Source organism: Lithobates pipiens, unplaced genomic scaffold (assembly GCF_037356315.1).
Source record: "Lithobates pipiens isolate NorthernLeopardFrog02 unplaced genomic scaffold, aLitPip1_a1.2 Scaffold_22, whole genome shotgun sequence".
NCBI lineage: Eukaryota > Metazoa > Chordata > Amphibia > Anura > Ranidae > Lithobates > Lithobates pipiens.
The window spans coordinates 339,433,964-339,455,419 of record NW_027507784.1 but is presented as its reverse complement, the minus strand read 5'-3'; the positions used below and the strand labels follow the sequence as shown (position 1 = coordinate 339,455,419).

Genomic DNA, 21,456 nt, shown 5'->3' with positions numbered 1-21,456 from the left:
GCAACATTGTGCCGAACAGATTGGACACTTTTGATACTTTTTTGGGACCACTGACATTTATGCAGCGATCGGAGGTAAAAATAGCCACTGATTACTGTATAAATGTCACTGGCAGGGAAGGGGTTAACACTAGGGGGCGATCAAGGGGTTAACTGTGTTCCCTAGGGAAGTGTTTAACTGCAGGGGGAGGGGACTGACTGGAGGAGGAGAGAGATCGCTGTTCCTGCTTACGAGGAACAGCAGATCTCTCTCTACTCCCCTGTCAGAACAAGGATCTGTGTGTTTACATTGACAGATCCCTGTTCTGACCCTCTGTGGAGCGATCGCAGGTGGCTGGCGGACATCGCGGCCACTGGCCACATGCAACGGCTCCAGCGTCACTTCACGGGAGTCTGCGCGTGCCGCCCCCTATCGCTCTTAAAGCGGCCGACGTACACCTACAGCGATTCGCCCAGGAGAGCCAACCTGCCGCAGTATAATGACGGCGGACGATCGGCAAGCGGGTAATCCTTCACTCTCTGGATTTACTAGATAGGTCCAAAGAGCCAAAGAGATTAATGAAAGAATGACTGAGAGGGTTTTGTTAGGGGTCAGATTCTAACTAGTAGTAGTTTTTTTTTATTTTATTTTTTTTAAGGTATACTTCATTTTGCATAATAAAATATACAAAAAAAAACAAATAATTAATCGGGGTACTACCAGCACTGCAGAGGTAGTGCGTCAGTCAACAATAAATGGCTTCAAACATGCTTGGGATAAATAGAGATCTATAGTCAGACAATAGAGTTAATGAAAAGAAAAAAACTGAAAAACAAAAAAAAATCAAAAAAACAAAAACAAAAAAATATATATAAATAAAATGGGCAGACACGATGGACTTTTTCCTGCCATCACTTTTCTATGTTTCTATGTATGTTCCACCCTGTACTGCGGTTCAGAGCATAAACTACATAACAATATTGTTCCAATTAGGGGTGCACCAAATGGAAATTTTGGTGCCGAAAATGAAGGATGTACTAGGCCGAAAACCGGAACCGATACCAAAAATTACAGTTTTTCATTTTTACAAAATATTTGTATTTTTATATGTAATTGTTTTGTATTCGACTTTTTAATTAATATCATCAATTTAAATTAATATGAATTTATTGTTGGCCATTATTGGTACTTTTATTGCAAGAAAGGTCAAGAAAAATGCAGTCTGCAGTCTCTGACCATCTCCTGTATCATGACCTCAGTCTCTCACCATCTCCTGTATCATGACCTCAGTCTCTGACCATCTCCTGTATCATGTCCTCAGTCTCTGACCATCTCCTGTATAATATCTTCAGTCTCTTACCATCTCTTGTATCATGATCTCAGTCTCTCCCCATCTCTTGTATCATGTCTGCAGTCTCTGACAATCTCTTGTATCATGTCTTCAGTCTCTGACCATCTCACATTGCTAACAGTATTAGCAAAATTTTCATTCAGTGCACCTCTAGCAGACATGATACAGGAGATGGTCAGAGACTGCAGACATTATACAGGAGATTAATGCAGCCTACCAGTGCCCAGTAGCCTCACCAGTTCCCGTCATATGCAGCCTCCCAGTGCCCAGCAGCCTCACCAGTCCCCATCATATGCAGCCTCACCAGTGCCCATCATATGCAGCCTCACCAGTGCCCATCATATGCAGCCTCAATAGTGCCCATCATATGCAGCCTCATCAGTGCCCATCATATGCAGCCTCACCAGTGCTCTTCATATGCAGCCTGTCAGGGCCCATCATATGCAGCCTACCAGTGCCCAGCAGCCGCACCAAGGCCCGTCATATGCAGCCTGCCAGTGCCCAGCAGCTCCACCAGTGCCCGTCATATGCAGCCTGCCAGTTTCCATCATATGCAGCTTGCCAGTGCCCAGCAGCCCCACCAGTGCCCATCATATGCAGCCTCCCAGTGCCCTGCAGCCTCACCAGTGCCTGTCATATGCAGCCTGCCAGTGCCCATCATATGCAGCCTGCATGTGCCCAGCAGCCCCACCAGTGCCCATCATATGCAGCCTGCCAGTGCCCAGCAGCCCCATTAGTGCCTATCATATGCAGCCTGCCAGTGCCCAGCAGCCTCACCAGTGCCTGTCATATGCAGCCTGCATGTGCCCAGCAGTCCCACCAGTGCCCGTCATATGCAGCCTGCCAGTGCCCAGCAGTCCCACCAGTGCCCGTCATATGCAGCTTGCCTGTGCCCGCATCAGCGGCGATCTCCGTGTGTCACGGAGCTGGATTTGAATTGCGCAGGCCGCAGTAAGAATGTCCCGCCTCCTCTAATGACATCACTCTGATTCAATGTCCCACCATTGGATCAGTGTGCCGTCTATCACAGGAGGTGGGACATTGTTACTACGGCCAGGCAATTCAGCTCCGTGAAACATGGAGATTGTGGCGAGGAGAGAAGGAGGGAGGAGAGGAGGAGGGAGTGGAGGACTGGGCGCACCAGGATGACACTCCCGCAATGGGCGGCACCCAGGGTGGACCACGCCCCCTTTTCGGTATTGCCTGTTTTTTTTCACTCGGCTGAATGAAAAAAAAAACTGTTTTTGGCCAATAATTTTCGGAGGCCGAAATTTCTCTGCACCTCTAGTTTCAATCATACAATAAATGCATTCACCCTGCGGTATGATGCTTAATGTGTTGAGCGGAGTAAAAATACCCCAAAACATCACATCATGAATGATGCCACTTACCCAGAAAGCATTTACTAGGAACATGTTACTAAAGTACACATTACTTGAACAAGGCATGCATCAGTTCAAACATAATACAATTTCAACAAGAAACGGGTGTGATGGGGGGTAGAGAAGGAGGCTAAGGGAGGGCAAAAGAGTTTACAGGCTCAAAGCTTTATTGAAAGGACAAAGACACACAAGGGAGAGTCGGTGGGGAAGGGAAAATCTTCAGACATCCTTTTCCTCCTTAAAGTCCATCAAGTTAGAGTCTCTGAGCAGACTGGTGGATGAGGCACATTCTAGCGCACCACAAAGCGTCCTTAAAGCAACACAGCACCCGCCAGGCACTGGCGATGTCCTCCTGAGAAAAAGTCCCACAAAATAGTCTGTTCGGCACAACAAAGTGCAGTCTGTGGCACAAAGCCTTTGAGATCTGGTTCCAAGGCCCTTAACAGGTCATGTGTAAAGGGGCACTCCCAGAAAACTTGCCAAGCAGTTTCTTCCTGGATAATGCGAAATGGGCAGTGCCCAGGGGCGTAACTATAGGGGGTGCAGCAGTCGCGACCGCAACTGGGCCTTGTGATGCAGGGGATCCATGCAGCCCCCTCTACCTATGGACGGCAGCAGCATAGGCAGCTAGGGGTACCAGTGCACCATGCACACGGGTGGCTGGAGGTGGAGGGTGGCTAGCAGAGCTCCATGCTCGACTATCACACTGGCTGCTCTTTAGTTGTGCATTCCCCGCATGACCTGTGTCCTCGGCCGGCTCCCCAGAGTACCCCTCTCCTGCTCCATGCATTGCCGCTCAGTCCGATGTCTGTTCTCCCCAGCCAGAGTCCCGCCCCCCTGAGTCCGGCCCACACTGCACTGCATACTTCTCCCGGGTAAACAAACTTTAAGCACACATATGCAGTGCAGCCCTATGAGAGCTCTCGGAGGACACTGCAGGCTTGTCTGCCAGCCCCCCTCCTCCCCCGTCATACACAGATGATGAAAGGTCTTTCTGGGAGATATGCTGATCGCCCGTCCAGCGCACTGGATGGAGCCCAGGCCAACATGGATGAGTGCGCGGCCTGCAGCTTGGTCATGGTGAGTGAGAGGACCCCATCCCCCACACACCATTACATACCCCCTCCATCTCCCCCTGGGGACAGGGACCCCTTCTCATATGGGGACAGGGACCCCCACCTCCCCTGGGGACAGGGACCCCTTCTCACCTGGGGGCAGTAACTTCATCTGCCCTGGAGAAAAGGACCTCATCTCTTGGGGCACCTAAAAATAAAAATAAATAATAATAAAAAAAAACGACTGATACCAGTGGTGGAACTACAGGGCTCACAAAGGTCATACCTGTGACCACGCCCTGGAGTTCCACCGCCGGACTCGGAGGGAAGGGCCCTGGCTGGGGTTCAGGGGGGCCCCTTCATGGTTTCTTGCATCAGGGCCCTGAAGGTTCTAGTTACGCCACTGGCAGTGCCTGTATCTGCAAAGGTATCTGGCATACATAAATGTCCTGAGCTGCAACCATGCCAGATCTTTGTGCCAGTTGGTGAGTCCCTTTGAAGAAACCTTCCTCCTGACCACTTTGCAAGTGGCTGAAGGTAAGTCATATTAAACTGGACTTGATTGGTAATGTTTAAGATGTTTTACAGCTTATCCAAGCTACTTCTAATGAGTGTTAGCGTTTACAGACACATGGGTAACACAAACACCTTAATCCAATCACCATGGAATGCATTAACGCAGTTTCTGATTGCTCAAAAAGAGGTGTGAAAGTTCTAATTACATGATCCCATCTGCTGGTGTCAGGAAGTCTGTATGGGTGTTAATTATTCAGTTCACATGGCTGAAGGTTTAAAGTATTGTCAAATCGCCAGGGTAGAAATGTTATGAAGATATTTTATGTGGAAGACAGATGGCATTATGGGTCCCCACCCCTGTCAAGCAGGGGCTATATCTTTAAATCCAATGGTTGAGACTTTCACACTATCAAGGAATTGTTTTCAAACATGATTGACACTAAAATAACAAAACTTTATGCTCTGCGACAGTGCGGTTATCTGGGATGGTGTATGTCGCCCAGAATTCTCAACTACCCAAGTTGAGGGGCTCCAGGATGCTTGTTTTATTTGGAGGAAACGGGTTTCTCAGTTTCCTCTGGTTGGTAAAATCCAGTTTGGTGACCCGGAGCCTTGAGATTTCGTAGCAATCTGGGTGGGGGGAAATCTCCAGTCCTGGGACCAGGTTTTAGGAATGTGCAGGATTGTGAAGGTGGGTTCCTGGGCTTTTTTTTGTGGAGACAGGATCAGGGTTCTGGTCTCCACCCTTCCGAAAAGTCTATGTGGGTGTAAGCCCTTGTACGCACGGTCGGACATTCCGACGGAAAATGTCCAATCGGACCGTGTTGTCGGATAATCCGACCGTGTGTGGGGCTCCATCGGACTGTTTCCGTCAGAATATCCGACTGACAAAGTTTTAAAGCTGGGCTATAAAATTTTCCGACAACATGGTCCGATTGGACTTTGTTCCGATCATGTGTAGAGAATTCCGATCGGACAAAGTGCCACGCATGCTCAGATCAAATTCCTAGACCAAAGCTATTGGCTACTAGCCTGAACGTAGTCCCGTCGTAACGAAATAACGTCATCACGTTCTGAACGATCGGATTTTCCGACAACTTTGTCCGACCGTGTGTATGCAACACAAGTTTAGGACAAAATCCGTCAGACAAAATCCGACGGATTTTGTTGTCGGAATGTCGGACCGTGTGTACAAGGGCTTAGGGAGCAGCCACAAGCGTACATGTTGGCACAAGTGCCGGAGGGCCCAAGCCTGTGGGCTTCAGCAACAGAGGTACAGTGTTTGTATGTGAATACAACGACACTGCAATATGGTCAAGAGGACATAGAGCCTGAGCAGCGGTGCTGCTAAAGAGAGCCAGGAGGCTGAATCTGATGTACTTTGTTTTTGCATTTGATAGTGGAAACCCCTGTGTGGGTAACAGATCATTTTGTCGGATATTTTTATTTCTCTGCAAAAAAAGTGGGCCAACAAGCCAATAAATGGCGCAGCCGGCACGGTCTCCACTCATTGGTGAGCGCTACACTAAAGCTGAACAACCCCCAAACATTACAGTTCATAAAAACCTAATGTGCTACCTAAACAAAACATAAAAAAAAACACTTGCTGACCAGTCCTTTTCTGGAACTTTTTGTTTACACGTTTAAATTTTGTATTTTTTGCTAGAAAATTACTTAGAACCCCCAAACATTATACAGTATCTCAGAAAGATGAGTACACCCCTCATAAGAATTTTATTATATCTTTTCATGTGACACTGAAGAAATGACACTTGTCTACAATGTAAAGTAGTGAGTGTACAGCTTGTATAACAATGTAAATTTGCCGTCCCCTCAAAATAACTCAACACACAGCCATTCATGTCTAAACCGCTGGCAACAAAAGTGAGTACACCCCTAAGTGAAAATGTCCAAATTGGGCCCAATCAGACATTTTCCCTCCCCGGTGTCACTCTCTCATACTGGTCACTGGAAGTTCAACATGGCACCTCATGGCAAAGAACTCTCTGAGGATCTGAAAAAAAAGAATTATTGCTCTACATAAAGAAGGTGTAGGCTATAAGAAGATTGCCAAGACCCTGAAACTGAGCTGCAGCACGGTGGCCGAGACCATACAGCGGTATAACAGGACAGGTTCCCCTCAGAACAGGCCTTGCCATGGTCGACCAAAGAAGTTGAGGTCACGTGCTCAGCGTCATATCCAGAGGTTTTCTTTGGGAAATAGACATATGAGTTCTGCCAGCATTGCTGCAGAGGTTGTAGGGGTGGGGGGGAGGTCAGCCTGTCAGTTCTCAGACCATACGCCGCACACTGCATCAAATTGGTCTGCATGGCTGTCCTCCCAGAAGGAAGCCTCTTCTAAAGATGATGCACAAGAAAGCCTGCAAACACATTGCTGAAGACAGGCAGACTAAGGACATGGATTACTGGAACCATGTCCTGTGGTCTGATGAGACCAAGATAAACGTATTTGGTGTCAGATGGTGACAAGCGTGTGTGGGGGCAACCAGGTGATGAGCACAAAGACAAGTGTGTCTTGCCTACAGTCAAGCATGGTGGTGGGAGTGTCATGGTCTGGGGCCGCATGAGTGCTGCCGGCACTGGGGGGCTACAGATCATTGTGGGAACCATGAATGCCAACATGTACTGTGACATACTGAAGCAGAGCATGATCCCCTCCCTTCGGAGACTGGGCCGCAGGGCAGTATTCCAACATGATAACCACCCCAAACACACCTCCAAGATGACCACTGCCTTGCTAAAGAAGCTGAGGCTAAAGGTGATGGACTGGCCAAGCATGTCTCCAGACCTAAACCCTATTGATCATCTGTGGGGCATCCTCAAATGGAAGGCGGAGGAGTGCAAGGTCTCCAACATCCACCAGCTCCGTGATGTTGTCATGGAGGAGGGGAAGAGGACTCCAGTGGCAACCTGTGAAGCTCTGGTGACCTCCATGCCCAAGAGGGTTAAGGCAGTGCTAGAAAATAATGGTGGCGACAAAGAATATTGACACTTTGACACTTTGGGCCCAATTTGGACATTTTCACTTAGGGGTGTACTCACTTTTGTCGCCAGCGGTTTAGACATTAATGGCTGTGTGTTGAGTTATTTTGAGGGGACAGGAAATTTACACTGTTATACAAGCTGTACACTCACTACTTTACATTGTAGACAAGTGTCATTTCTTCAGTGTTGTCACATGAAAAGATAGAAGAAAAGATTTACAAAAATGTAAGGGGTGTACTCACTTTTGCGAGATACTGTATATATCTATTAATTTTTTTTTTTAGCAGAGATCCTAGAGAATAAAATGGCAATTTTATGTCACACTGTAGTTGCACAGTGGTTTTTCAAATGCAATAAAAAAAAGATTTTATATATATATATATATATATATATATATATATATTACAGGGCTTTTGTTCAGGGGGAACTTGGTGGAACTCAGTTCCACCACCTCTGGCTTAGACCCTTTGGTGCCTGCTCACCACAAACACTTAGACCCCTTTCACACCACACCGCCCTTTGCATCGGCGGTAAAACACCGCTATTTTTAGCGGCATTTTACCGCCGGATTTGCGGCACATTTCGGCCGCTAGCGGGGCGCTTTTACTCCCGCTAGCGGCCGCAAAAGGGTTAAAACCACCGGCAATACGCCGCAATAGCGGCGTTTTGCCGGCGGCATTACAGCGCTGCCCTATTGATTTCAATGGGGAGCAGCGGTGGAGGAACACCGCTCCTTCACCGCTCCAAAGAAGCTGCTGGCAGGACTTTTTTCTGACGTCCTGCCAGGGCACCGCTGTAGTGTGAAAGCCCTCGGGGCTTTCACAATACAGACAATGGTGCAGCTTCTTTAGGGCGGATTGCAGGCGCTATTTCTAACGCTATAGCGCCTGCAAAACGCCCTGGTGTGAAAGGGGTGTTAAAGTAAACACAGAAGTCTTTTTGAATTTGACTGAAAACACCCACTATTTGATGTGATTTGGAGGGTGTGTGTAGGGGGAGGGGTTTTGTGGGGCCGTGGTTAAGTTCCAGCACCTATTGTTTGAGAAAAAAATGCTCTGTATATATATATATATATATATATATATATATATATATATATATATATAATGATTCTGCAGCCTCCTGGGAGTTCAGTGTTGTGTGCCGTAGGAAGTCCTGATAAAAGATAGACAAGCACATAGAGAGTGTGCCGTCAATCGGGGGGAGATCTGGGCATGCTCAGTGATATCATTCTAAAGAACACAAAGGATTATCTACAAGCAGTGTTCATTAGGGGTTTTTTATGCTGATTTACATGGGACAAAGTTGTGGGGGAGAGTTTACAACCACTTTAAGACCAAGAACCAGAAGTGACTTCAGAGGTTGCTCCGGTCCTCCAGGGGCATAGAGCTGAGTGGGGGCCATCTTGCCCTCACTCGACTTCCTGCCTATCCATCAAACAGATCGGATCACTTCCGGGTTTACCGGCGGCTCCCATAAAACCTGGAAATGACCAGAAAGCAGTGGGAGGGGGTCTCCTTTCCCACCGCCTCTAAAAGTGATCCCGAGGCGAATCCGCCGCTGGGATTACTCTTTAAGCAGATGCCGAATCACGCACCCTGTAAAAATCGCACACCATTTTTAAAAAGATGATACCGGGGTTATGGTAGCTACCTGCTGACATAACCCCGATATTAAATGTCAAATTAATGACATATGTATAGGTTCACCTTGCCTCATCATCATTTTGGGGTGCAAACATCAATGGTGGATGGCTAAGCCTAGCTTCACACCTACGCGTTCTGCCGCGCGCACGCACGTTTCTGTGTGTTGCCCTGTGCATTGCATGTAAGGAAGACCATTCATTTCAGTAGGCTGCCCTATGTGTGAGAGACACAGAAAATAAGTCCCTGACTCTTTTCAAAATGAGTGCTGCCCCCAACCTCTTGGTTTGGGATGAGCAGTGTGTGGTAGTTGCGCCCCTGTGTAGTACTCTGTGCACACTAAAAATCCCATAGTCCATCTCGGGAGCGAGCAAGAGAGGGTTGCTACCTTCCTGCATACAGAGAGATCAAGGAGACCCAACGCAGCCACCCTCTGATTGCAGCAACAACAAAAAAAAAGGATATGTAAATCTGGAGGAGGATGAGGGCAATAGAAGGGACATTATGAGTTAAAGCGGTAGTAAACCCGCATTTTTTTTTTTTTTTTTTTAAAAACCTGCAAAGCAAAAGGCATAATGAGCTAGTATGCACCGCATACTAGCTCATTATGAAATACTTACCTTAGAACGAGGCCCCGACATCTCGCCCGATCCACGCCGAGGAAGCCGACATGCTCCCTCGGCGTCTCTTCCGGGTATCGCGGCTCCGGCGCTGTGAGTGGCCGGAGCCGCGATATCGTCACTCCCGCGCATGCGCGCGGGAGATTTAAATCCGGCCGGACGAGCGCTGCCGGATTTTCGCGGAGAGAACCCCCTTGTGCGCATGCGCCGCTGCAGTCAGCGGCGCATACCGAGGGGAATATCTCCTAAACCGTACAGGTTTAGGAGATATTTTTTTTACCTACAGGTAAGCCTTATTATAGGCTTTCCTGTAGGTAAAAGTTAAAAAAGTGGGTTTACTTCCACTTTAAGAAAAACACGCTTGAATAGAATTACATTTTTTTAACCCGTTTGGGTAACAGCCGTGTATGATGCTGAGCCTCAATGACTAAAATTGCAGAAATCCAATGAATGAAAAGAGCGGGCCTGGGGCAGTCTAGCTGGGCAGGAAAGGGCTAGAACGGGGCTCTCTAAACAAAGAGCTAGATTACTGCCCCCTCAGACTTTAAGGGGGGGCAGTCTGGAGGTAAAAAATGTGTCCGTAGTAGTAATGGTAGTGAAAAGAAAATGACATAGCACCTGTGGTCAGAAGATGGAATAAAGCCAATAGTTGGTGTCAGTGAGAGGGAAAGTGCCCCATTGTTAGTGTCAATCGGAGGAATAGTGTTCTATTGTTGTGTCACTGGGAGGAACAGTGCTCTATTGTTGGTGTCAGTGGGAGGAACAGTACCCCATTGTTGGTGTCAGTGGGAGGAACAGTGCCCCATTGTTGGTGTCAGTGGGAGGAACAGTGCCCCATTGTTGGTGTCAGTGGGAGGAACAGTGCCCCAGTGTTGATGTCAATGGGAGGAATAGTGTTGGTTACCAGCGAGAGGAATAGTGGTGGTCACCAGTGTTGGTGATGGTGAGAGGAATAGTGCCCCATCATTGGTATCAATAGGAGGAATAGTGACTCATTGTTGGTGTCAGTGGAAGGAATAGCTCCCCATTGTTGGTGTCAGTGGAAGTAATAATGCCCCATTGTTGGTGTCAGTGGAAGGAATAGCTCCCCATTGTTGGTGTCAGTGGAAGAAATAGCCCCCCATTGTTGGTGTCAGTGGGAGGAATAGTGCCCCATCATTGGTATCAGTGGGTGGAATAGTGCCCCATCATTGGTATCAGTGGAAGTAATAGTGCCCCATTGTTGGTGTCAGTGGAAGGAGTAGCTCCCCATTTTTGGTGTTAGTGTAAGAAATAGTGCCCCATTGTTGGTGTCAGTGGGAGGAATAGCGCCCCATCATTGGTATCAGTGGAAGGAATAGTGCCCCATCATTGGTGTCAGTGGGAGGAATAGTACTCCATCAGTCGGGTCAGTGGGAGGAATAGCGCCCCATCATTGGTATCAGTGGAAGGAATAGTGCCACATCATTGGTATCAATAGGAGGAATAGTGTCCCATTGTTGGTGTCAGTGGGAGGAATAGTGTCCCATCATTGGGATCAGTGGGAGGAATAATGCCATTAGTTGCTGTCAGTGGAAGAAATAGTGCCCCATCATTTGGTGTCATTGGGAAGAACATCACCCCATTGTTGGTGTCAGCGGTAAGATAGCTGGTTCTGAAAGGCTGGATAAAGCCAAGAAAAGGGGGTGCATCTGGCCTGTGGGCTGCAGTTTAGAGACCACTGGGTTAGATGATGCTGGACGCCCTCCGCCCAAGAAATGAGGCTCTATGTGACTGGCTGCAGCTTCTAATGCACACTGTGAGAAGCTCGCAGCGTGCGGTGAAATCCGAGGAAGCCGTTTCAGTCCAGGAGAGGAGCCGCTACAACCGTAGCAGACTGAAGGGGGAAGGCTTCAGGAATAAGCAGAAGTGTTGAGTGGGCGGCGGATCCCACTTTAGAGGGACGATGTTTATTTCCTCTCCTCTACATTACTAGACATTATCTCTGCATTTGGCTTAATTAAAATCGACACTGATATTCCATTTCAGAGCTGCTATCGATCGGGATCTTTAATGTAAAATAATTGTTCTCCTTCTAGTGTCTGGTGGATACAATGACACGAATTAATGATATTACCATGCGGTGCGACTCACCGAACGTCACGTTAAGTTTAATCGATCTGTGCGCCGCCATCTCTTTCCCCGTTCCCTGAGATAAAGGCGGCCGGGGAGAGGATTCCATCGTCTCCTCATCTATCAGCTCTATTAGTTTATGCCATTGATAGAAAATATTTATTGCGCAGCGTTCCATCATTATCGCTTTTCCAGACAGGCTTCCGACCGCCAAAAGGGAAATGGCCGATATATACGTTTTTAACCACTTCAGCTCCCGGAAGGTTTTACCCCCTTTCATGACCAGGCCTTTGCGTAGTTCAAACTGACAATTACGCGGGGTCGTGCGACGCTGTACCAAATTAAAATTGATGTTCTTTTTTTCCCCCACAAATAAAGATTTATTTTTCGTGGTATTTGATCACCTCTGCTGTTTTTATTTTTTTTGCGCTATAAAAATGTATAAATAAAATGTTGAAAAAAAAAAAAAAACTATATTTTTTACTTTCTGCTATAAAACACTTTTAATAAAAAAAAGGAAAAAAAAAGAATTTCTTCATCAGTTTAGGCAAATATGTATTCTGCTACATGTTTTTGGTAAAAAAAAATAAAAATAAAATCGTGTATTGGTTGGTTTACGCAAAAGTTATTGCATCTACAAACTATAGGATAGATTTATGCAATTATTTTTTTTTTTTTCACTAGTAATCAGGGATTTTTAGAAGGGCCGACGACATTGCGGTGGACAAATTGGACACCTGACACTTCTTGGGGACCAGTGACACTCGTACAGTGATCAGTGCTAAAAATATGCACTGTCACTGTACTAATGACACTGGCAGGGAAGGGGTTAACATCAAGGGTGTTAACCGTGACCCTAGGGCAGTGATGGCAAACCTTGGCACCCCCAGATGTTTTGAAACTACATTTCCCATGATGCTCATCCATGCTGCAGTATACTTGAGCATCATGGGAAATGTAGTTCAAAAACATCTGGGGTGCCAAGGTTCGCCATCACTGCCCTAGGGCAGTGATGGCGAACCTCGGCACCCCAGATGTTTTGGAACTACATTTCCCATGATGCTCCACTACAATGCAAGGTACCAGAGCATCATGGGAAATGTAGTTCCAAAACATCTGGGGTGCCAAGGTTCGCCATCACTGCCCTAGGGGGTGCTTGTTAACTGTGTGGGGATTGCTCTGACTGGAGGAAAACAGAGATCCGTGTTCCTGCTTAGCAGTAACACAAGATCTCCATCTTCTCTCCCGCCAGAACGATGATCTGCCTTGTTTACATAGGCAGATCGCCGTTCTGCCTCTCCCAGGAATGATCACAGGTGGCTGGCGGACATCGGGTCTGGCGGACCCGCTGATTGGCACCCCCTGTGTCCAATCAGAGCGTGATCACGCCTCCAGCAGCACACGTGTGCCCCTGCCCCAGTGGCTATTGCACGAAATGACGTACAGGTACGTCATTTCGCGCAACAGAGCTGACCTGCTGCAGTAAATATAGACGGTCAGCATGTGGTAAAGTAAAAATCTGGATCAAACCGTTTTTCTTTGAGTTTTGCATAGAGTGGGAGGGGTTGGAGCCCCTGCTGGGTTCTTTTCGCTGTCTGTGTCTGCCTTTTGGGGATTCTTCTCACTTCCTCTACCAATAAAACAAAATTCATCCACCCAGAGAGCTTCTAAACTAAAATACTCAATCTAAGGCCAGCCATAGATGGGTCGAATCTCGGCCGGTTCAGCAGGAACCAGCCGAGATTCCAACTGTGTTTAGGCAAGCTGAAGTTAATCGATCAACTTGGGGACAACCAGTCTGAGGGATTTTACTTGTATTTCTGACATTTGTTGCTTACAAATCAGTATTTTTTTTTTTTGATAGAAAATTATTAGAACCCCCAAATATTTTCTATATATTTTTAGCAGAGACCCTAGGGCAGTGATGGCGAACCTTGGCACCCCAGATGTTTTGGAACTACATTTCCCATGATGCTCAACTATACTGCAGAGTGCCAGGGCATCATGAGAAATGTAGTTCCAAAACATCTGGGGTGCCAAGGTTCGCCATCACTGCCTTAGAGAATAAAATGGCGGTCATTGTCACACTGCACTTGCGCGCCGGTCTTTCAAACACAATTGTTTTTTGAAAAAATTCACATCAATGAATAAAAAAAAAACTAAACAGTAAAGTTAGACCATTTTTTTCCTATAATATGCAAAATAATGTTACGGCGAGTAAATTCATACCTTACATGTCACGCTTTGAAATTGCGCCCGCTCGTGGAATGTTGGAAAACGACGGTACTTAAAAATCCCCATAGGCGCCGTGTTGGCGACTGGTGTTTTTTTTTCTTCCTTGGGGGGGGCGACTTTAAACAATCCACCACCGTCACCCCCCCTTTGGTTCACCGGGGTCACCCCTCCGGTCAGTCGGGTCACGGGAGTCACGAACGGCACACCACACTTACCCCATCTTGCGGGTAGCACGGGGCGGCAGCAGCAGCTTCTCTTTGGGCTGGTACTATTGCCGTTGGCATGGTTCCCCATGCATCTTCTCCCTCCTCTCCTCCGTTTGTCTCCTCCCTCCTCTTCCTGTCAGCCAATCAGATCTCCTTTCAGGCAATTGGGTGATGGGTCTTATGACCCGCTTCCTGATTGGCCAGGAGGAGATTTAGTGTTACAATAGTGGGAGGGGATTCAGTGTTACGATAGTGGGAGGAGATTTAGTGTTACAATAGGGGGAGGAGATTCAGTGTTACAATAGTGGGAGGAGATTCCATGTTACAATAGGGGGAGGAGATTCAGTGTTACAATAGTGGGAGGAGATTCAGTGTTACAATAGTGGGAGGAGATTCAGTGTTACAATAGTGGGAGGAGATTCAGTGTTACGATAGTGGGAGGAGATTTAGTGTTACAATAGGGGGAGGAGATTCAGTGTTACAATAGTGGGAGGAGATTCAGTGTTACGATAGTGGGAGGAGATTTAGTGTTACAATAGGGGGAGGAGATTCGGTGTTACAATAGTGGGAGGAGATTCCGTGTTACAATAGGGGGAGGAGATTCAGTGTTACGATAGTGGCAGGAGATTCAGTGTTACGATAGCGAATATTCTTTCTCTATTGTCACACAACTGGGTGGGCTCAGAGTGCAGAGCTCTGCGCCCCATGCCCACCCATTTCGAAGCCTATTAGAGCCTCTGGCTCTAATAATGTGCTAAAAAAAAAAAACACCCCTCCATTGGAATCCATTTATCCAGTGCCCTGCATGTAGATCAGGGAGCCGGACGCATAGATATGGTAACAGATACGGTAAGAGCTATAGGGGGCCGGCGACCTGCGATTACTCCACAGAGAGCCAGAATGGAGATCTGCCAATGTAAACAGGCAGAGCCCTGTTCCGTCAGGGGAGGAGAGAGAGATCTACTGTTCCTAGTGATCAGGAACAGCGATCTCTCTGTACTCCCTGACAGTCCCCTCCCCCCATAGTTAGAAACACCTCCCTACGCATTTAACCCCTTGATCACCCCCTAGTGTTATCCCCTTCCCTGCCAGTGTTATTTATACAGTAATCAGTGGCTATTTATAGCTCTGATCACTGTATAAATGTCACTGGTCCCAAAAAAGTGTCAAAAGTGTCAGGTCTGTTCAGTGCAATGTCGCAGTCCCACTAAAAACTGCCGATCACCGCCATTACTAAAAAAAAAAAAAAATTAATAATAAAAATGCCATAAATGTATCCTCTATTTTGTAGGCACTATAACTTTTGCACAAAATCAATCAATATACGCTTATTGCGATTTTTTTTTTATATACCACAAATACGTAGAATACATATTGACCTAAACTAATGAAGGAATTTAGTATTTTTGTTTTTTTTTGTGATAATTATTATAGCAAAAAGTTAAAAATATATACACATGCACTAAAATACCAGCTTTGGGTGGGGAGTGTCTTAAAAGCATTTTTTGTGGAGTATCTTTGCTATCATTTCTTTTTTTTTTTTTTTTGTTCTTGTAAGACTGGCATGCACTCAAAGCTAAAATATTAGTTTTAGTTGGGCAGTCTCTCATTGCATTTCCTGCCACAGATCTTCCCCATAATGTCTTTTATTTATTGGAAGCCATGCTCCATTTGTTACAAATTACTGAGCTTATTAAATACATAATATATTTAAATTCAAGATAATGAATTCATTATTAAATTCTGTAGTCAGTTAAGCTTCTTAACCTGTTTGACTTAAAAAAAAAAAAAAATGCATTAAATTAAGTTACTGCTGGAGAGTGATTTACAATATCCGTCACTGCTCATTTTTTTGCTCATACTAAAATAAATCTAATGCAATTGAAAAAAAAAAAAAAAAGCCAGACAAAAGAGAGAATTCTGTAATATGCAGCCAACTTCTGCCTGCAGGTAATTTCATGTCTGCATCGGTTTTTCAACAAAATATTGCAAAATTGTACATATTTTGGAGTTTCAATCTTTCTGCTGTTTGATGCCCAGACTTCCATCATGATGCAGACGTGTGTATGTCTTAAAATTTTTTTCCATCTTTGAGAATTTTCTTGTGTCCTTTCTGATGCACTTGGGGGCTCGTCCGGGATTCATTTTCATTACATGTTTGCATTCTTTTCCTGTCCTGATTAGAATTAGCCTGCCTATGTTACGCCCTTTGTTACTACAAACAATTGTAATATTAACCACTTGCTTACTGGGCACTTAAACCCCCCTCCTGCCCAGACCAATTTTCAGCTTTCAGCGCTGATGCACTTTGAATGACAATTGCGCGGGCATACAACACTATACCCAAATGAAATTTTTATCATTTTTTCCCACAAATAGAGCTTTCTTTTGATGGTATTTAATTACAGCTGGGAGTTTTATTTTTTGCTAAACAAACAAAAAAAATTCAAAAAAACACGTTTAATAGTTTGTTATAAAATTTTGCAAACAGGTCATTTTTCTCCTTCATTGAAATGTGCTGATGAGGCGGCACTGGTGGGCACTGATAGGCTGCACTGGTGGGCACTGATAGGCACAGTTAAGGCAGCACTGATAGGCACAGATAAGGTGGCACCGATAGGCACAGATAAGGCAGTACTGATGGGCACAGATAAGGCGGCACTGTTGGGCAAAGATGGGCACAGATAAGATGGGTGGCACTAAGATGGGTGGCTCTGATGGGTGGCACGGATGGGTGGCACTAATGGGCACTGATAGGTACCACTGATAGATGGGACTGATGGGCACTGATAGGTGGCTCTAATAGGTGGCACTGCTGGGCACTGATGGGCGGCACTGATGGGCACTGGTAGATGACACTGATGGGCCCTGATATGTGGCACTGAGGTGCAGCACTGTTGTTGAGGCAGATTGTGGGCACTGTGGGCACTGATAGGTGGCACTGTGGGCACTGATGGGTGGCACTATGGGCACTAATGGGTGGCAGTGATGGGTGGCACTGTTGCCTATTCTTAGGTGGCACTGGCAGGGGGCAGATGGGCACTGATGAGCTGCGCCAGCTCGCCGTGAACGGGATTGAAGTCCCTCTCACGGCCGCCAGTAATCGGCTTTTTTTCTCTCCTCGCGCTGTCAAAATAGCCGATTACCGGCTCTGTTGTCATCACATGATCAGCTGTCATTGGCTGACAGCTGATCATGTGGTAAGGGGTCGGGATCGACCCCCTTACTCCGATCTGTGATCCAGCGAGTCTCATGATCACAGGCCGCTCATGCACGGGACGACGTCAATAGACTTTGTCCCGGCAAAGCAGATCTGGCTATAGCGCGTTTCTCTACTGGTTAATGTAATTCCTACATAATCATGTGTATAAAAAAAATATTTTGGGTCCTGTACCCTTTACACAAATGATTTTCCTTTTTTGAGAATTTTCTTGTGTCCTTTCTGATGCACTTGGGGGCTCGTCCGGGATTCATTTTCATTACATGTTTGCATTCCTTTCCTTAGAATTAGCCTGCCTATGTTACTCCCTTTGTTACTACAAACAAACAATTGTAATATTAATGTAATTCCTACATAATCATGTGTATAAAAAAATTTTTTTGGGTCCTGTACTCTGTACACATATGATTTTCCATCTTTGAGGGTTTTCTTGCGTCCTTTTTGATGCACTTGGGGGCCTTAAAAAAGCGAATTGTTCTCTCTGTTTAGGCTGATATGTATTCTTCTACATATTTTTGGTAATAAAAATCACAAAAAGCGTATATTGATTGGTTTGTGCAAATGTTATAGTGTCTAAAAAATAGGGGATAGATTTATGGCATTTTTATTATTAATATTTTTTTTTACTAGTAATGGCGGCGATCTGCAATTTTTATCAAGACTACGATATTATGGCGGACAGTTTTGACAAATTTTTGGGTTGATAGACAATTATATAGTGATCAGTGCTATAAAAATGCACTGATTACTGTAAAAATGTCACTGGCAGGGAAGGGGTTAAGGCTAGGGGGTGATCAAGGGGTTAACTGTGTTCCCTATGTGTGTGTTATAACTGTGGGGGATGGGACTGACTATAGGAGATGAGAGATCGTGGTTCCCAGCTCGTAGGAACTCACGATCTCTCTCTCCTCACAGAACAGGGATGTGTGTGTTTACACACACACATCCCCCTTCTGCCTCTTGTTCCTGAGATCGCTCATGGCTGGCGGTCATTGCGACTGCCGGTCGCGAGCATCAGCACCCCCACTGTGCAGCGGGCGCACGAGTGCACCTGCTATCCCGCCTAGCGACCGCTTCATGCACATATACTGCGGCAGAAGGGCACGTACCAGCAGAATCACCTGTACATTGCCCTTTATGAAGCGGCTTGCGGGCGTCCACTGCGAGGCCTGTGAGGGTGATCATGGGTCCCATGGACTCGATGTCTGCGGGGATCCCCGCAATCATCTCACGGAGAGAAAGAACAGGGAAATACTAATGTAAACAAGCATCTCCCCGTTCTGCCTAGTGACAGGACACTGATCACAGCTCCCTGTAATCCGAAGCAGTGATCAGTGTCATGTCACACACAGCCCCCCCCACAGTTAGAATCACTCCCTAGGACACACTTAACCCCTACAGCGCCCCCTCCTGGTTAACCCCTTCACTGACAGTCACATTTACACAGTAATCAGTGCATTTTTAATTGCACTGATCGCTGTATAAATGGGAATGGTCCCAAAATCGCACCAAAAGTGCCCAATGTGTCCGCCATAATGTCGCAGTCACAATAAAAATCGCTGATCGCCGCCAAAATTATTAATTAAAATGCCATAAAACGGTCCCCTATTTGTGCAAACCAATCAATAAATGCTTATTGTGATTTATTTTACCAAAAATATGTAGAAGAATACGTATCGGCCTAAACTGAGGGAAAAACATTTTTTTTTACATATTTTTGCGGGATATTTATTATAGCAAAAAGTAAAAAATAATACTTTTTTTTCCAAAATGTACGCTATTTTTTTTGTTTATAGCGCAAAAAAAACCCCCAGAGGTGATCAAATACCAACAAAAGAAAGCTCTATTTGTGGGGAAAAAAAAGATGACAATATTGTTTGGGAGCCACGTCGCATGACCGCGCAATTGTCAGTTAAAGCGATGCAGTGCTGAATCTCAAAAAGTGCTCTGGTCTTTGGCCAGCCAAATGGTCCGGGGCTTAATGCCGCGTACACACAACCGGACTTGGCCACACACGAATGGACTAAGTCCGTTCGAAAGTCTGTTTGTTTTGAAAGTGATGACATAAGACGGGACTAGGGATGAGCTTCGTGTTCGAGTCGAACGTACGTTCGACTCGAACATTGGCTGTTCGGCCGTTCGGCGAATTCCGAACGTTTGGGCCGTTCGCGTCAAAATTCGAGTGACGCGCGCGCGGACCACAATGCACTGCGGTGGCGCAGTGCATTGCTGCCCCATGATTGGCCAAGCATGCACTGTGACCCCGCATGCTTGGCCAATCTCAGCGCCGGCAGCGGGGAGAGCCATGATTGGCCACAGGCATCCATAGACGGGACTAAAAAAGGAAGTTCAATAGCCAGTAGCCAATAGCTTCCCTTGCGTCATATTTGGTCCGTCGGACCAGCACACAGACAAACAGTTTTCCTGATAAGAATTGAGTCCGTCGGACAGATTTGAAACATGTTGTATTTCTAGGTCCTAGTCTTATTTTGTTTCGATTCGTTATTTACATAAATTTGTTTTGTTAAATTTAGTTTCATTCGTTTTCGGAATTCGTTTCGTTTATTCATTTTCAAATCGATTCATATTTTTCTAATTCGGAACGATTCAAATAGTTTTCCAATTTCCAAAGAGAATAAAATAGAATAGAAAATAAATGCAATAATAAAAGCAATAGAATTTGAATTTGAATAGAATAGAAATTAAAATAATGGAATAGAATAGGCTGAACAATACAAAAGAATAGAATACAAAGAATATAGGTAACAATATAACCATTTTCCGAAATGGGAATTTCAAACAGAATCAATTAGAATTCGAATAGAATAGAAAATACAATAGAATGGATAGACAGAATATAGCCATCTTCCAAAATTTGAATTTTGGATAGAATAAATTTGATTTCAAATGAAATTCGATTAGAATGCAATTCTAATGGAATTTGAATTCGAATTGATTCAAATTTCCCGAATTTGATCGCATTTCATTCAATTAGACAATGGACAACGCACAACGCGCATATATTTCTAGCACCAACCTGTTTCCTTGTAAGAAGATTTGTTCTGTAAGACGAGAGACCAGCGCCATATGTTGCCCATGGCTGGAGCAGACTGTAGCGGGCGGACTCCACGCCCCTCCCCCGGGAAAGGCAGAGCGCGATTGTTGTAGCCGATACTTTTTTTGCTATGGTGGTGGATTCCCGCCGCTGTGTACATCTTATTGTCGCGGCCTTATTAGATTAGAATTGTTTCTGCAAATCTTTCTGGTTCAGCGTCCCCGCGGGCAATCCATTATTCTCCGTTACAGTTAGTTCTCCGAAATAACGAGATCGTGAAAACAAATTTAACTGCCGGATCCGAGTCTTGTTCACAGAACAAATCATTGGAAAAATGTTCCCGAGCCCAGCAGTCTGTTGTTAACGGGGTCAGTCCTCCCCAAAACTGACATTTCCCCAAATAATTTTTGGGAAAGGATCCAGCATTTTTTGCACTCGTATCTTTTCTGAAACACTTGGGGGCTTGTCCGGGATTAGAGCTGGAGTCGGTTAAGCTTTTTAACCTGTTTTGACCTAAAAATAATGGCATTAAATGAAGGTATTGCTGGGTTTACACTATTCATCACTCCTCGTTTTTTTTTTTCCTCATACCAAAAAAATAAAAGTAATGCAACTGAAAAAAAAAATGCCAGACAAAAGCCAGAATTATGTAATACGCAGTACATTTCTGCCTGCAGGTAATTTCATGCCTGCATCAGTTATCAACATAATATTGTATACATTTCTGAGTATTGGAGTTTTACATTTTCTGCTGTTTGATGCCCAGACTCCCATTATAACCCCAAAATGTACATGTCTTTAACCACTTGCTTACCGGGCACCTACCCCCCCCCCCCCCCCCCCCCCGCCCAGGGCAATTTTCAGCTTTTAGCGCTGTCACTATTTGAACAACAATTGCGCGGTCATACAACACTATGCCCAAATGACATTTGTATTATTTTTTTCCCACACATAGAGCTTTCTTTTGGTGGTATTTGATCACCTCTGGGATTTTTATTTTTTGTTCAAAAAATTTAAAAAGACCAAAATAAAAAAATACAAAACCGTTTTATATTTTCTTAATAAATTTTGCAAACAGGTCATTTTTCTCCTTCATT

The 21,456-nt window shown here is 45.4% G+C and overlaps 1 protein-coding gene across 1 annotated transcript in view; it reads left to right on the top strand.

The window, feature by feature from the left end:
• LOC143925088 (contactin-associated protein-like 5) overlaps positions 1-21,456 on the top strand; it is a 613,155-nt gene that overhangs the window by 563,927 nt on the left and 27,772 nt on the right. The window lies entirely within an intron of this gene.